The sequence below is a fragment of the Cyanistes caeruleus genome, chromosome 1 (genome assembly GCF_971803275.1).
Source record: "Cyanistes caeruleus chromosome 1, bCyaCae1.hap1.1, whole genome shotgun sequence".
Taxonomy (NCBI): domain Eukaryota; kingdom Metazoa; phylum Chordata; class Aves; order Passeriformes; family Paridae; genus Cyanistes; species Cyanistes caeruleus.
The window spans coordinates 127029322-127043663 of NC_141701.1; the positions used below are offsets into that span (position 1 = coordinate 127029322).

Here is a 14342-nt window from a genome sequence, read left to right on the forward strand (position 1 = left end):
TACTCAAAATCCACCTGGACACAATTCTGTGCAACATACTCTAGGTGACTCTGCTTAGCAGGGGGGACTGGTCAGATGATCTCAGAAATCTCTTCCAATCCCAACCCAAATCATCCCATGATTCTCTATTTTCCAGCTTATGAAAGGAGAAATAAATGACTAAGTAAATCTTTAAAGCTGACAATAGGCTAAAGGTTTTCAGCAGATCACTAAGCTGGAATAGTCACACAAACAATACAAACTACATGCCTTATAGAGCTAAATTATAGAAACTATAAAAATAAATGCAGAACAGCAGAACACAAACACCTTTAAACTAGACAGATTTTTGCTAAGAAATTTGAAAACAAACAGCAGTGTGGCAGGAAAATTAAAGAACAGGAAATAGATAAGAGAGAATGAAAAAGATTGAAAATATTCATATGAGGCACATGAGGAAGTTTAAGGGAAGAAACATTTCCCTCACCTTGATTTCTAAATTTTGAGCAGAAACTCAAGCAGGCAGTGACTGTGTTCATAAAACAAAACATTAAATGTTTGTACTTCCTTATGTAGACAAGAAACTGAGGGCAAGTGACATGAGAGAATTAAAAAAATCTTAATATGTGAAAGTAATAACAACAACAACAACAACAATAATAATAACAATAACAATAACAATAACAACAATAATAATAATAATAATAATAATAATAATGATGTTACTGTCCAGGGAAGATGTTTCTAGGATACCTAATGCTATGCAAGTTTCTGAAGTTACTAATTCCCAGAAACATATAAATGGGGGACAGAATAACAGCACATTAAGAAACCTTAAGAAAATAATATATACAAATGGGGAAAATATAATTTCTATTGCTTCAGCTGAAAAACAGGGCACTACTACTGGGCTTCCAAAATCCTTGAATTTCTAGTTTACTCTCTCTTACCCTGATGGTCTCCATTTTCTTATTTGAAATTCAATCTTATTACTTAAGGAATATAATAAGCTAAAAACCATCACACACATTTTTTAGGATTATTTTATATAGACAACACAGAACATGTGAGAATGTATCATTTTAAGTGACACGGGTAGCGTGTCCCTTAGTATGCAATAGTAGCCATATGGTACTGTAAACACAACTGGATGGTGAGTTTCACTGAGTCAACACGGGATTCCAATCTTTATTTGGCCTTTTAAAAATTAAATGCAGCTGGAGCAAAGTGCAGAAAAGAGTTTACAAGATGACGGCTAAGACTAATTGCTGGATCAGTCTTTCAAAATCTCTAGGCTTGTGCAACTGAGGGCTTGGAAAGTCATTTCTGCACCATAAAAAGTGATCAAAAGTTTCAACTGTGACATGATCAGTAGTTCTACCTCAGAGGGCTGTACTTCATCTTTACTTGCATCTTATGGCAATTTTAATGATGTCATCCAAACAATCTCAGTTTGCAAGAGGATGGGGTGTTCTATGGAACAGCAGAAATGAACTTTTTTAAGGTCAGGGAACCAACTGCTTAGTAAATTTAAGTAACTTAGAGTACTTTGATGCTCAAATAGGGAAAAACTGTTAGTAGTAGAAAGTATGAAGCACCATGCTTCAAGGTGCTTCATGCATCCAGCTTTATCAAATAACTAAGCTTGTGAAAAGTAGAAAATACACCTTATTTCAAATATCACTACCAATAACTGGTTTAGTTACATTTCTGTATTTCTTCTGCCCTAAAAATATCTCCATGGGAGATAAGAGAGGTGCTAGAACAACCAGATGGCACTTGCTTATATTTATAACATTTACATCTGGTGATAAACTACATGAAACATGATAAAAGATTAAGAAATGCCTGCACTTCAGTGAGGAATAAAGCTTTAAAACTAACTTTTGGAGGTTATATAGTAATCTCAGCTAGTGGTTTGAGACATTAAAATGGATAATGCAATAATTGCCTGTAATTTGCAGGATGTCGTCCTAAAATACATGAGAAATGAGCTAGCTTAAGTCCTGATATTTGGTATATTCACACACATACATAAATATTGGCATAAAATAGTTCCATGATTACACAAACACATTTCTTTGCAAAATCAAGGTTTATTCAGGACTATTTCTCCTCCTACCTTATTGTGGAGCAACTAAGAAAAATAATACTTGAAAATTTACCAAAAAAAATCTTTTTGTCTTGGTTCTGCTCCTGCAATGGCTAAAGTAATTCCTTACATCCTGTGAGATTTTCTTTTTACACCTACCTCTAGGAGATTTGCACATATAAATACTATTAAAAGACATAACGTATTCTTCATGTTAACTGAGAAACTAAAAGCTACCAAAACCCAATGCCAGACATAACTGAAGAGATCCCAGATCCTCATCCACTGCAGAGAAACCTTTGTCACTTATTAGCACCACTTCCCTTCGGCAAGGTAAGAACTCCATGAACATTTTTTCTCTCAAAACCAGTAATACCTGGAATTTATTTGACTAATGGGGCAATATGACTAATGTAAGTATTTACACTTCAGGCTGTTACTCTTTCAGTCACGGGAACCCCTGTCCAGAGAATGATTAATCTCACTGGAAACTAAAATAAACCAGATAACCACACCCTAAAATTCATCTTTTGATATTTGCCCTAAAGAGAGCTCTAGAATACCAAGGCAGCTGGAGGATGTTTACAGAATAACATCCAAAAGTAAATGACATATTTTACACCAAGTTCCCTATATTCCAAGCTTTCAGCTGCTGTGTTACACGTTTTTTTCTGCAAGACAGAGGACCCCATAAAGAGATTTGTCTCCCATGAAAATATTTTCTTCCTGTTACTTTGCTTTAACACAAAAACTATCCTATTAGGGTTCCTGTAGTTCTGGGAAACAATCCTGTATTTCTTGCCATAAAACCATTCTTGTTTGTCAACTCACTGTCTGTGCTACGTACACCATGCTTGGGAGTATGACCTGCTGCTAGTGGTCACACCAATGCCAAACAGGGAAAGTAAGCAATCTCCCACATGACACCTGAAATTCCTTATATTATACAGTGCTAAATTATTCCTGTTGATTACTTCAGAGCTCAGGGAGTACATGCCTAGCTCTCTACCCATGAGGATCCTAAGTCTTTTTCACAATCACTGTCTCACAGCACAGTCCCTGTTGCTGTAAGCATCTTTCATTTTTACTTTTAGATCTGTGACTTCCAGCGAAGTAGCTCAGCTCTCCCTCATGGAAACATGGAGACACTGACTTGGGACCCCTGTATGGTTCAGGAAATGACGCCTCACTACCACTCTTCTCCTCTCATTTTCTACAGCTTTCTCCTGTCCATCTTCTTCAACCCTTTCCTGGGGCCCTATCAACGCAACTTCTTCTCCATTTCTGCTTTCATGCCCTGCGTTGTGCTTACACCTCTGCTCTCTTCACACGGGTAAGTTAACACTGCCTCATTTAAGCGGGATCATTTTTCACCCGATCTTGCTGCTCTCCGTTTCTCCTTTTACTTCATCTTCAAAGGCCACCTGTGAACTCCTCATTTCAAGCTCGGAAATCAGCTTCAGATCCACCTCCTTTACTCAAAAAGCTCTCACACGGCCTCAGTGACCCAATTCCGACATGAGCTCAGAACCAATGCTCTCCTGACCCCCGTGACACTGCCACCTTTTCCTCCTAAAGGGCCTTCTCCTTCCAGTTTGTACTACATCGATGGCAACTATTTATGACAACCAAAACATTTTCGTATTTCCTTGCTGCTCCTGGCGGGACACCTGCGATCCCCAGCAGGCTAGGGCTGAGGCATGAGCCTTGGGACTTTGGTCGAGGCGGTGATCAGAACCCCAGAAGGGCCCCAACCCGGGTGACCCTCCCGCCGCTTCCCTCACAGCGCTGCAGGGAAAGCAGGAGGAAACGCGTCCCCGCCTTGACCAACACCGGGCAGTGGCCGCCCCAAGCGCCGCGGACCTGGCGGCCGCGCCCTCCCGGCTCGGAGGCCGGGCTGGGCCGGGCCGGGCGGCGGCTCCGCCCCGCTGCGGGGGCGCCCGCGCCGGCACAGGCGGCTCCGCTCGCTGCGCTGACGCCGGCGGCGCTGGAACACCTGGAGGGGCGGTGGCGGCGGCGGTGCCTGCGGCTCGGCCCTTCCCTCCCTTTCCTTCCGCAAGGTGAGTGCGGGAAGGGGGGGCCTCGCTGGTCTCCGTGCTGGGGCCGGGCGGGGAGAGCTGGTGCCGCGGGTACCAGCCCCGGGTGGGCGCCGCCTCCCCCACGGGCAAGCCCGCTCGGGGCGAGGGAGGCGGCGCGGCCGCCGGGCCTGCGGAGCTGGTGCCCGTCAGCGTTGTATCCACGGCCGGACCTGTTCAGAGCGAAATTTCCGAGGCACAAGATGGCATCTGTCCCTCCTTTTGCCTTGTGTTCCCCCTCCCGCCGTGCGGTTGTCTCGCCATGATTATTGCATTTATCCGTTTGTGCCTCCCGTACATCCTCCCTGGCGCTCTGCCCGCTGGAAGCGGGGAGGGAAACGGCCGGTTGTGCTCGGCGGTTTCCGGCTTGGCTGCCGGGCTGAGGCGCAGGTTGCTCGGCCGCGCTCCGACCCCTCCTGAGGCCAGCCGGGTGGAGAGGGGTGGCGAGGCATCCTCTGGTCAGGTAATGACAGATCTCGAACCAGCACCGAGACAGTAACAGCTGGTGAAATGGCAATTCAGGAGCCCCACATTTACGATTTAAAGCTTATAATTTGTGAAAGGTTCATCTTGGTAATCAGATTTATTTTTCATACATCCACCTGACCCATGAAAGCTGCTCTAGTCGTTTTGAAGAAAAAAAGAAAATCGGATATTACTTGAAACGTTAGGTCAGATTTTAGCAGCAGAAAGGGGTGAAAGGCACTGTGTTCTTTTATTTGTCGATATCATTATATATATGTTCAGTGCCATATGTAAAAAAATCTCCTGTTCCATACTGTTTTAAGTAAAGCTGATAGCCTCAAGGATCTGTGTGACCCCTCTTAAAGCAGTAATTCAGGCTTGCCTTAGTTCAGAAGTGTAAATATCAAACTGACTCTGGTAATCTCAAGGTTACATCCTTTTTCCCCCTGCCACCGAGTCACATTGTGGTAGTATTTTGGAAGCTTGGCATTGGACTTGTTCTTCCGTTTGGTTGTTTGTGATATTTCCCCCCTGTCTAAAAGCCTTGCTTTAAACCAAGATGACCTTTTATATCCATGAAGCACCTGTTTGTTGGCTTTTGTTCTCCATATGTTTAATTATGTTATCCTCTTTCTTTTGGTTTTATTTCATTTGGGTCACAGAAAGAAGCTGTGACTTTTCTTTCAGAGTAGACTTCTTGGAAATAAACTGTTCCTGTGTTTTAATCTAGCAAGACTCTTGAAAGGACAAAACTCTTTGATCACTTTTCCAAAGTGTTGGATAGAGAAAACAGTGGGCTGGATTTTGCATCTGCAGTGCAGGTGGCATTTGGTTATGGTCTTTTTGTCTGATTTTTTTTTTTATAAACCACTCTTTTCACTTTGTCTATCCAATGTTCTCAAAGAAGGAGTTGAAGAATCCCCTGACATTGCTGTCTGGCACAGATCTAGAAGTTGCAGTTCTTACTGGTAGCTAGCATGAGGACCAGCAACATCTCATTTAGACTTTACCAATTTTTTTAACTGCTGTTTGAACAGCCTGTTGGTTTGAACTTAGTAATATAATGGTTTAAGATTAATGTTAATACCACTGAAGGAGGAATTTAGTGTCAAGCCACAGAGATCTTTTGAGTAGTGAACTGCCATAACTGGTATTACCAGTCACATTTTGCACATGACAGACTCTACTGGAAGATAATGTGGTGGTTAAATGCTGCCAAACCTTACTCTAAATGATTTTCTGAAGCTTCTTCACTGTCAGAGCTTCATGTGTGAAACATTGTTGTTTCCAGAAAGGTTCCAGCACTTTACTGGAGTCTAGATGCTGGTCAGTGGAATTTGCTTCCTTTTCACTTGAGAAAAAAAAATTAAATACATTTTAGATAGTGGTGCTTTCTTCTATCGTTTGTTGGAGTTGAGATTCAAATATAAATGTTACTGCAGATTGGAGAAGACTAGTTATGACTTTATGGAAAGGGGAGGTTTCATTAACTTTTTTTTTTTTTTATTTTTTTAGAAGTTCCTATTAGTGAGGGGTGAAGGAGATCACATAGAGCAAAGTGAAATTCCTACTACAGGGTTAGGGGGTTTTGTCCTGGCTTCGTAGAGTTTCGAGCCCAACCATCTTGCCAGTTCTTCTCTGTTATCCGTACTTTACATGATTGTTAAATTGTTCTAATGATTTCTCATGTAACCTTTTCTTGAAGAAATTAATAATAACAGCTCTTCTCAGTCTTCAGCTAGTGTTGAAAGCTGTTGGTTCGAGTTGACAGAAAAGAAACGTGCTAATATTTCATCTGAACAAGACAAAAAATGCCCTCACTTTTTAATACTTTTTTTCAAAATCACCTCCAAGCGTATTGCCCTGTAGTTTATTCTTCAAGAAGTTTTGCTGCTTCTCAACCATAAAATCACTCTGGAGACAAAATTACGCCACATGATGCAGAAGCATTAAAAATACAAAAGCCAAGAGAGTGAAGTTTGTTAGAGACAGAACCAAACAATCAAGAACAGTAGAAATATTTGACCTTTTTAAGGGTTGCTGGTAATAACAGTCTCACAGTATTTCTTCCTGTGGCTATTGTTAGCCACGGCAAACTGAGGGGCATTTTGACCGGTTACACAATTGCTTACGTCAACCTTGAGAACTGTCTGTACCAAGTCACTGAAACAGTGCTTGGGTCCATCTTGCAGTAGCTTCATAAGGATCACCACTTGTCTGGGAAGAGTCAGCTGGAGTGGCAGGATATTACTGAAAGCAGTAATATAAAAGTTGAGTGGACTACGTGTCTGCTGAGAATATATAGCCTGTACTGGTGGTGTTTACTCAAAGGGTGGCGCAAGGAGATCGCCATGTATTGTTGTTGCTCTGCGTGCTAAGGCTGTTTTGTTAATTGAATCTCTTATCCACAGATGGGAAATAATCTCCAAGGGAATCTGGAGAAAATTATTTTCTTGTGTTCCCTCCTCCAGTGTTGTTTCCCTTTGGGTCTAAATGGTGTTGCCTCCTCCTGGCTTCTGAATGGATGAAAAGGCAGGAGGGAGGCAGAAATGTGAGAGGGTTGCATGTGCCAGCAAATAGGGCTTCTAAATAAGAGAGCCATTTGAAGTTTCAGTTACCATTTAGAGTTTGAAGTTCTAAAGCCTTATATGTTTGTATGTAATATACTATACGTGCAAAAAGAGTTTCATGATTTTTTTTTGTTCATTACTTTTCCCATAATTTCACAAAAGGAAAGTTTCCCAATATTAAGGCTCTAGACTGATTACAGGTAGAGTGTGTCAGAAAAACAGTCTTGTCTCTTATAATCTGTGTACAGTGCCTATGATATTTTCTTTAATAATATTCACCTATTAAGTTTACAAATAGTGGCTCTTAAACTAAGAGCAAAAATGTGTATTACAAAACAATTTTATAGTAATTTTGAAGAAACAAAGCAAGTCTGCATTTAGAAAATTAAAAATATCTCCAGTTTTGCTCATTTGCGTTGAGCTTAGACCTGCCATTCAATGATTTATACTCAAATTATTCTTCTAAAATGAATGTAGTACTTGCAATGCTTACCTGGTTGTCTCACGGTTCTCCACAAATATAAGTGCAGTGCTTTACTAGTGAAGCAAAAGATGTTACCTGAGGGGAAACTGATACTATGTACTGTCCCTACATTATTCCACAGTAAGCAAATGAAAAATCAGTATAATCTGAAAACTAAATTTAAAATTATTTTTTTTTTTAATTATTTTTTTTAATTAATTTTAATTGTGGTTAAATACATCTGTGCAAAGATAAAGTTCTGTGTGCAAATGAGCTTATCTAGAAAGTGCTATTGTTTGCTCGTCAATCTTGCAGTCCACCAGCATTTATTTGAAATATTTTGTTCTGAGACTGCATGTACTGTTGTGACTTCGTGTGCCATTCTTATCAGTGTTTTTGAGATAATCCACTGGGTTTAGGGATTTTTCATTCAACTGTTTAAACAACAACCAGAAAAACCCCCAACCCAGCTCCAAGTATCACTTCAACGCATTTTATCCTCTAGAGAGGAGATAATTTATGCCTGTAAGTTTGATCTGATAGTTTTTGGAATAATATGACAGATATATAGTACCAAATAGACACAAAATGATTTTTTAAAGAGGAATGCTAACTGTTGAATTGGTCCTTGCACTTTGTGGGGCAAAACCAAGTTTTAAAAAACATGTTGAAAGGACCAAATTTCAGCTTTTTCATTTTGGCTAAAAATTACTTGTAACCACTCAAGTACTGAAAACCAGAGTGGTTCAGATTAATTGATACTCTTCAGTTCTTGGTATAAGTCAGCAATAAACTCTTAAAGTGTAAATTTGCAGTTTGTCTGCCACTTCTATTAACTTGTATGCATCAGAGTTGGGAATAGAAAAATAAAGACTAAATGACAGCATAAGAAACATGGCTCCGGATCTCATTCTTTTTTTAGACTGTACCAGGAACTTAAGTAGAATAATTTCCAACATTAATTGTGTATTCTGAAATTAGAAGTATGACAATTGTGTTTTGGAAGAAAGTAACTCTTGGCAGTACTCTCTGCAATAGATGTGACCCATATATGCCCTACACAGAGTATTAAATAGAGTCATTGTAAAGTTGAGTGAAAGCCAGGTGTCAGTAGTACTGCTGCTCATTTGGTTGGTTGTGCTGTGTGCAGACAGGTGCCTAGGTAGTGCTACAAAATGACAGCAAGAAGACCCAAACCATTCATATTTCATCATGGTTTCTTATGGTGCAAATCTCTAATCACACAATCTCAGTCATTTAAGATACCTGCTGTCTGTTGTTTTTAATATGTGCGTGGGATTTTACTGCACATCAAATTTGGCAGGGGTAGGGAGTGTGGTACAGTAGGTTAATTCTTTGAAGGGTCAAGAAAAATGGATAAATGAAATGGAATAAATGGTGGTTTTGAGATGTCTCATAGGCCTTGGTAGAGAGGAGAAGGAAATGGCAAACTATGGAAACATGGAAAACTATGTATAAAAATGTTAATTCCAGAAGTGTTTGTAGTGAAAGAGAAAATTGGTTCCAGGGTACTTAACAGGATATGGCCATATCCAAAAGACAGTGTTACTCAGTGTTCAGTGTGCTGCTGGTTTTTTGCTTTTTTTTTTTTTTTTTCCTCCTCCACAGTAATTCAACAGACCACCATGCAATCCTAGTTCTAAAAGAGGGGGAATAGAGCAGTGCTCTCACAGCATGATCTATCTTCGTAGTTCATGTGCCTAATGCAAAAAGCATAATTTCTGTGTGCACAGAGCACAGTGGTGAGGCTCTGGTTGAGGTGCTCAGCATTGCTCTGTGGAGGTTCTGTTCACTCTCTGTACAGGGACTTAGTCTTGAGAGGCTCGTATGGCAATTTAGGCACTACAGTTAGATAATTGCAGTCAAACAGGACGATTTTTTCCCCTCTCAGCACCTCCCAGGTGAATATATGAATTTAGCAGGAGCCTTCACTGTGTAACAGATGCCATTTAATCCTGTGCTTCTTTTAAGAATGTATGAAATTTCTTTCTAGGTGTCAACTCCTGAAATAGATTGAAAGAGTAATTCAGTTGATAACTGCAATCTTATGTTTTCTTCTCCTAAGAACTTGTGGGTAATCTCCAAGATAGACACTTTCCAGGATAAGTAGCAAAGCTGTGGATCAGTCTGAGACAAAGGATTAGACAAAAAGTTGTAATGGCTGGAAGGAACTGCTAATGCAGCACTTACAGGCCAATTTGCAAACTTTTTGAATTAATAAACAAGGGCATCAGTGAGCAGTCTAACAGAATGAAAAGACTCCTGGGTTTGAAGCTAAGCATGGATGATTCTGCAGGATTAGAACATCAATATTGAGAATTAAGAGCTTTAGAGGAAAAATTAAATCTTGTCATTTGTCATAGATATAGCTTGAACTCTAGATTCATTTTAGCTGAGTTAGAGTAGCTAGTCTTGTATTTAAGAGTAGGAATACTTATAAGTCTGTGTATAATCTTGATGCTGAAGGACCCAGACTTCAGCTTTCATTCTTTTCCTGCATTGACAACATGGATAATTCAGATTTACAGGCTGCTATATTCTCTTTTGCTTGGGAAGGTCAAAATCAAACACCATTTGAAGCTCCTGGTCTGTGTGTTTGTAGACACACCAGAGAAAATAAAACTGCACTCTGTCTAGTCTTCATCTTGCAGTGAGACTGCTTCTTATTTTGCAACCTATGTACTTGGTTCAGTTTGATCGCAGTTTCCAGGGAGCAGAGTGGAGGAGATAGGTTGTCAGCCAAGAGCTGTTGGAGGCACAGATGGCCTTGATTCCCTCACCTAGGCACATTTTCTTCCTTTCAAAGTATTTTACATAAATGAAACTTCCACTCTTCACTTTTATATATAGAACCCCTTAATTTTAATGTTTTTCTGTTACTTAGCACCACTGTGCTATTAATGTATTCAAAGTTTATTGGAAGATTCTTCGTTTTAATAAAACTGTTGACATACGTAAATCAACTGCAATGTATGATTGTGCCATATTTGAAGTTGTAAGTTGCAAGGGTTTTAGGATATGGAGAGTATGTCAGAACATATTATGTGCTTTGAAAGAACAGTAGACTCAGAAGACAGTTCTGTCAGTGAACGTGCAGACTCTTCTGTGTGTTTTGATGAACATATTGCTTCACGTTAGGGTTGCTGAATTCTGCTATGCTATTTGTTTAGTTCCCTTTCCTTGTTTCTGGATGTATCTCAAAAGAATGTGTTGTTCAGTCTACTGCCATCCTACATAACTGCTAGGTCATCAGAATTTATAATGTTATTGCAAGGATTTCAGCTCATCTTTTTGTTCTGAGAAGGTGTGATTAGATCAACAGCTTATTTTACATACAATCTTCAGAGTTAAAACGATTCCTGTTTGATGCCTCTGGTAGCATCCTGATATTTTTCTATGTGATATGTTTCTATGTGATCAGTAAGAGCTATGTAACCAATGCTCAGACAAGAAGAGATACTTGAATTAGGGGTAAAGCTTTTGTTTGTTGGGTTGGGTTTTTTTACAGATTTCCTCATAACCTAGGAGAGTATTAAGGTCTGAACTTTACCATGCCACATGACACTTACAGATTACATTTAGGCTCACTGAAGAAATGTGACACTGATATACAGACATGTTTATTATCAATGTAGCTTTTGGAGAGAAGGCACTCATACCATCTTTTTCTTACACAAGTAGAATCGAAAGATTATTCATAAAGCTGTTCAGCTCTTGGGAAACCAGACAACTTATGCTGCAACAAAATGTACTAAAGCTAAAAAAGAAAAGCAAGCTTGTACAAGTGCTGTACAGAACACGAGCTGAAAGGTAATCCTAGTGTACACTGCAATTCAAATCACACAAAACACCAAGAAAGCATTTTATATTTGTACAGAAAAATTTACATGTTTATTAAAGGGGTCTTGGAGAATATAGAGAATCAGAGGATTTTTCGTAGGAATAGAAATGCCACTTGCTAATGACAAGTGTCCTCCATCAAGTTTCGTTCCAGTGTTACAGCTACATTTCTCAGTAGGATGATGAGTGTGGCTGAAATAACATGAAATTCTATGTGCAGTCCAGCTGTTATGGCTTCCTGCAGAAATAATTTGTGGGTAAATAGTCTACCACCCAGATAAACTCTGCCATAGTTGGCTGTTTGCAGGACCATCTTGGTTTCAGCATTTCTTGTTATCTGTGGCAGAGCACTGCCTGACTTCAGCTGTGTTACACATGAAGCCAGTCTGAGTCTAGAAACAGTTCTAATGTATTTCAGTGTCCAGGCTGTACCTGTCTTCTCTGGCATCAGTCTGCAAAATGGGCTTGTGGAGAGTGATGCTGAGGATTCTTGGTGGCTCCTCAAAAACACCTGCTAGAGATTTTCAAGGTTTTGGCAGAGCTTGTGACCCCAGCTGGTTCCGTATAGGAATGGGTCTTTCAGTTCTGTGGTCCCTTGTGTTCCAAGATTTGTTATGAATAGGGCCAGATCAGGTTTAATGCTTAAACTGAGGTAGCATAAGGTTCTCTCAAAACACTGAGAAGCACTTGCAAAATTACTGGATCCATTAGGGTCCTTCTGAGGCTTCTCAGGAAGCCTCAGATCCATCACTCTGCAGTATTAATCATGGGTTTGTGTACAGTTACCTGTAATGTGGCACTGCTTTCTCTGGTGTGAATAAAGCAAGTATGCTTGCTTCTGACACTCACCCCCACATCTAGAGTATCCCTCACTTTTGTTTGTCAAGATAAAGCCTGTCAAGGAGATCACAAGGGTTGTGTGACTCTATTGGCAAATATGGAAACTTCCCAATACAAATGCTTTCCTATAGGGTGGTGATTTTTTTTTTCTTTTGTTAATCATTATCGGTATTCAATATTTATTGAACTTTTCACTTTTTTTCATTTTAATACAGTGAGAAGAAAATCAAACAAAAAAGTCTCTTACATCAACTCCTTGTGGCAAATAAAGCTTGTTTTTATATCTAAAACTGTATGATAATGTGGGTTAATTTTAAATTTCACTGCAGTTTTTGGAGAGAGTATTGGTAGATTCAAGTTTTTAGTGTCATGTGCTTCTATTGTAGTCAGTTTTGGCAAAGACCAACTGGCTTGTTACTTCTGTTCAGGGCATTTGTCTTGTTCTTTGAAAGCATAAGAGAGGCCAAAACTTGAAAGTAGTGAGAGGTTATGTGCTCATTCTTGGTCTTTCTCTGCAGCTTCAGGGCCAACATTCTGTGACTGCAGGGATTCTTCTTTACATGGCTGTGAAATGTTCCTTTTAATTCTTGAATACTTCCCTGGGCTATTTCCAGTTCCCTTGTACTAGTATCTCTCATTTTTTGAGACTTGACTTATATTTTGGTATTTCTTTTGAAAAGTCTCACTGCTTTCAGTTAAGCCATATGCTTTTAATAATGTCTTTTGTTAGAACCAGTATCTTAACCCTTTTTAGTTGCTGGACTTGGAACAGACAGTGACAACACATGAAGTAAAAGATTATATAAATAAATTAGGGCCCTGTTAAATTACTACAGAGACAACTTACTGCACATTATATTTTAGCAACTACATTTCTGTTTTTTCAAATCTAGTACTTACTAAGTTGTCTTTGCAAACTGAATTCTCATTTAGGACCAAAAGTTAGCTCCATACTGAAAATAAAATGGGCCCAGGGATTGAATTTGTGTCCTTGGCTGCTGCTTGTTGTCACTGCTTAATTACAGCAATCTCCCTGGCATGGTTTTTATTTCTACTATCTAGAGCTCTCTGGGACCGTTTTCCCTCCTGGCATGTTTTGGGTGATATCACATGCCTGGTGCCATTTTCAGCAGGCAGTGTAGGTAAGGCTTCACTTCTGTTTCCTTCCACCCTGATTTGCCATAGGACACTATCCCAGCAGGTCTTGTAGCCTCAAACACCTCAAATGCCATCCTGTCACACAGCAGAACAGAAAATACATGCCCTCATTGTCATACCATGAAAATATTGTCTACTTTGAATGTAAAAATTTCCGCAAAGAGTATCTTCAGGGCATAAGGGTGCTATGTAGAACCTTGAAGAGTATAACTAAGAAGATTTCAGAGTCAAAAGGTGAGGTCAGATGTTTAGGAAGTATAGCATGAGCTATACTTGCAAGTGTCAACTGTTGGACCATGACCCTATTTATTTTTTTGTAGGGACATTGGTTTCTCAGAGAAGCAGGTGGATGTGAACAGTGAATAAGGTCAGTGCCTTACACCTTTTCCCCATACTGGTTGCTTATATTTTGTTCCAAGTAATGTACATGTTATTCCACCTAGATAGACTGTTCTTTGCTTCCTGTCAAGCCAAGTGTGCTGCTGAATAACTTGAGTTATGGATGTGTATACAAGCTAAATCCTGTGGTCTTATCTCATTCATACACCCTCACAGCTGACTTAGAAGAGGACCAGTGTGAAAACGGTGAAGTCAAGAATATGAAGGTATTAGAAAATGAGTTCATAGTGCCTGTGCCTATGGCTCTAGAAAGAACAGCAAAACACTCCATTCTGTATCTTGTCTGTCTCAATAGTTCTGTAACACCAACAACAATCTGAAAAGATTCTTTCTTCCTCCTTTTTTAGCTATTGACTCTTATATTTAAACTCTGGTGTGAAGACAGAGACCATAATTTTCTCATGGTCTCTCCAGCAGTGCTGAAGAACATTTCACAAAAA

General features: G+C 39.7%; 1 protein-coding gene across 50 annotated transcripts in view; it reads left to right on the top strand.

The window, feature by feature from the left end:
- The first annotated feature begins 3980 nt into the window (after window positions 1-3980).
- Window positions 3981-14342, top strand: part of ICA1 (islet cell autoantigen 1) — a 65999-nt gene continuing 55637 nt past the window's right edge. For 8 of the 50 annotated variants that reach the window (XM_086856049.1, XM_086856073.1, XM_086856306.1 and 5 more), the window contains exons 1-2: window positions 3996-4131; window positions 13824-13870. The gene's annotated coding sequence lies outside the window, so the exon portion shown is untranslated. Of the gene's footprint in view, window positions 4132-4248; window positions 4610-13823; window positions 13871-13946; window positions 14109-14342 lie in introns of those variants that run through there. The other 42 variants (XM_023920387.2, XM_086856128.1, XM_086856246.1 and 39 more) reach the window with 19 other exon arrangements.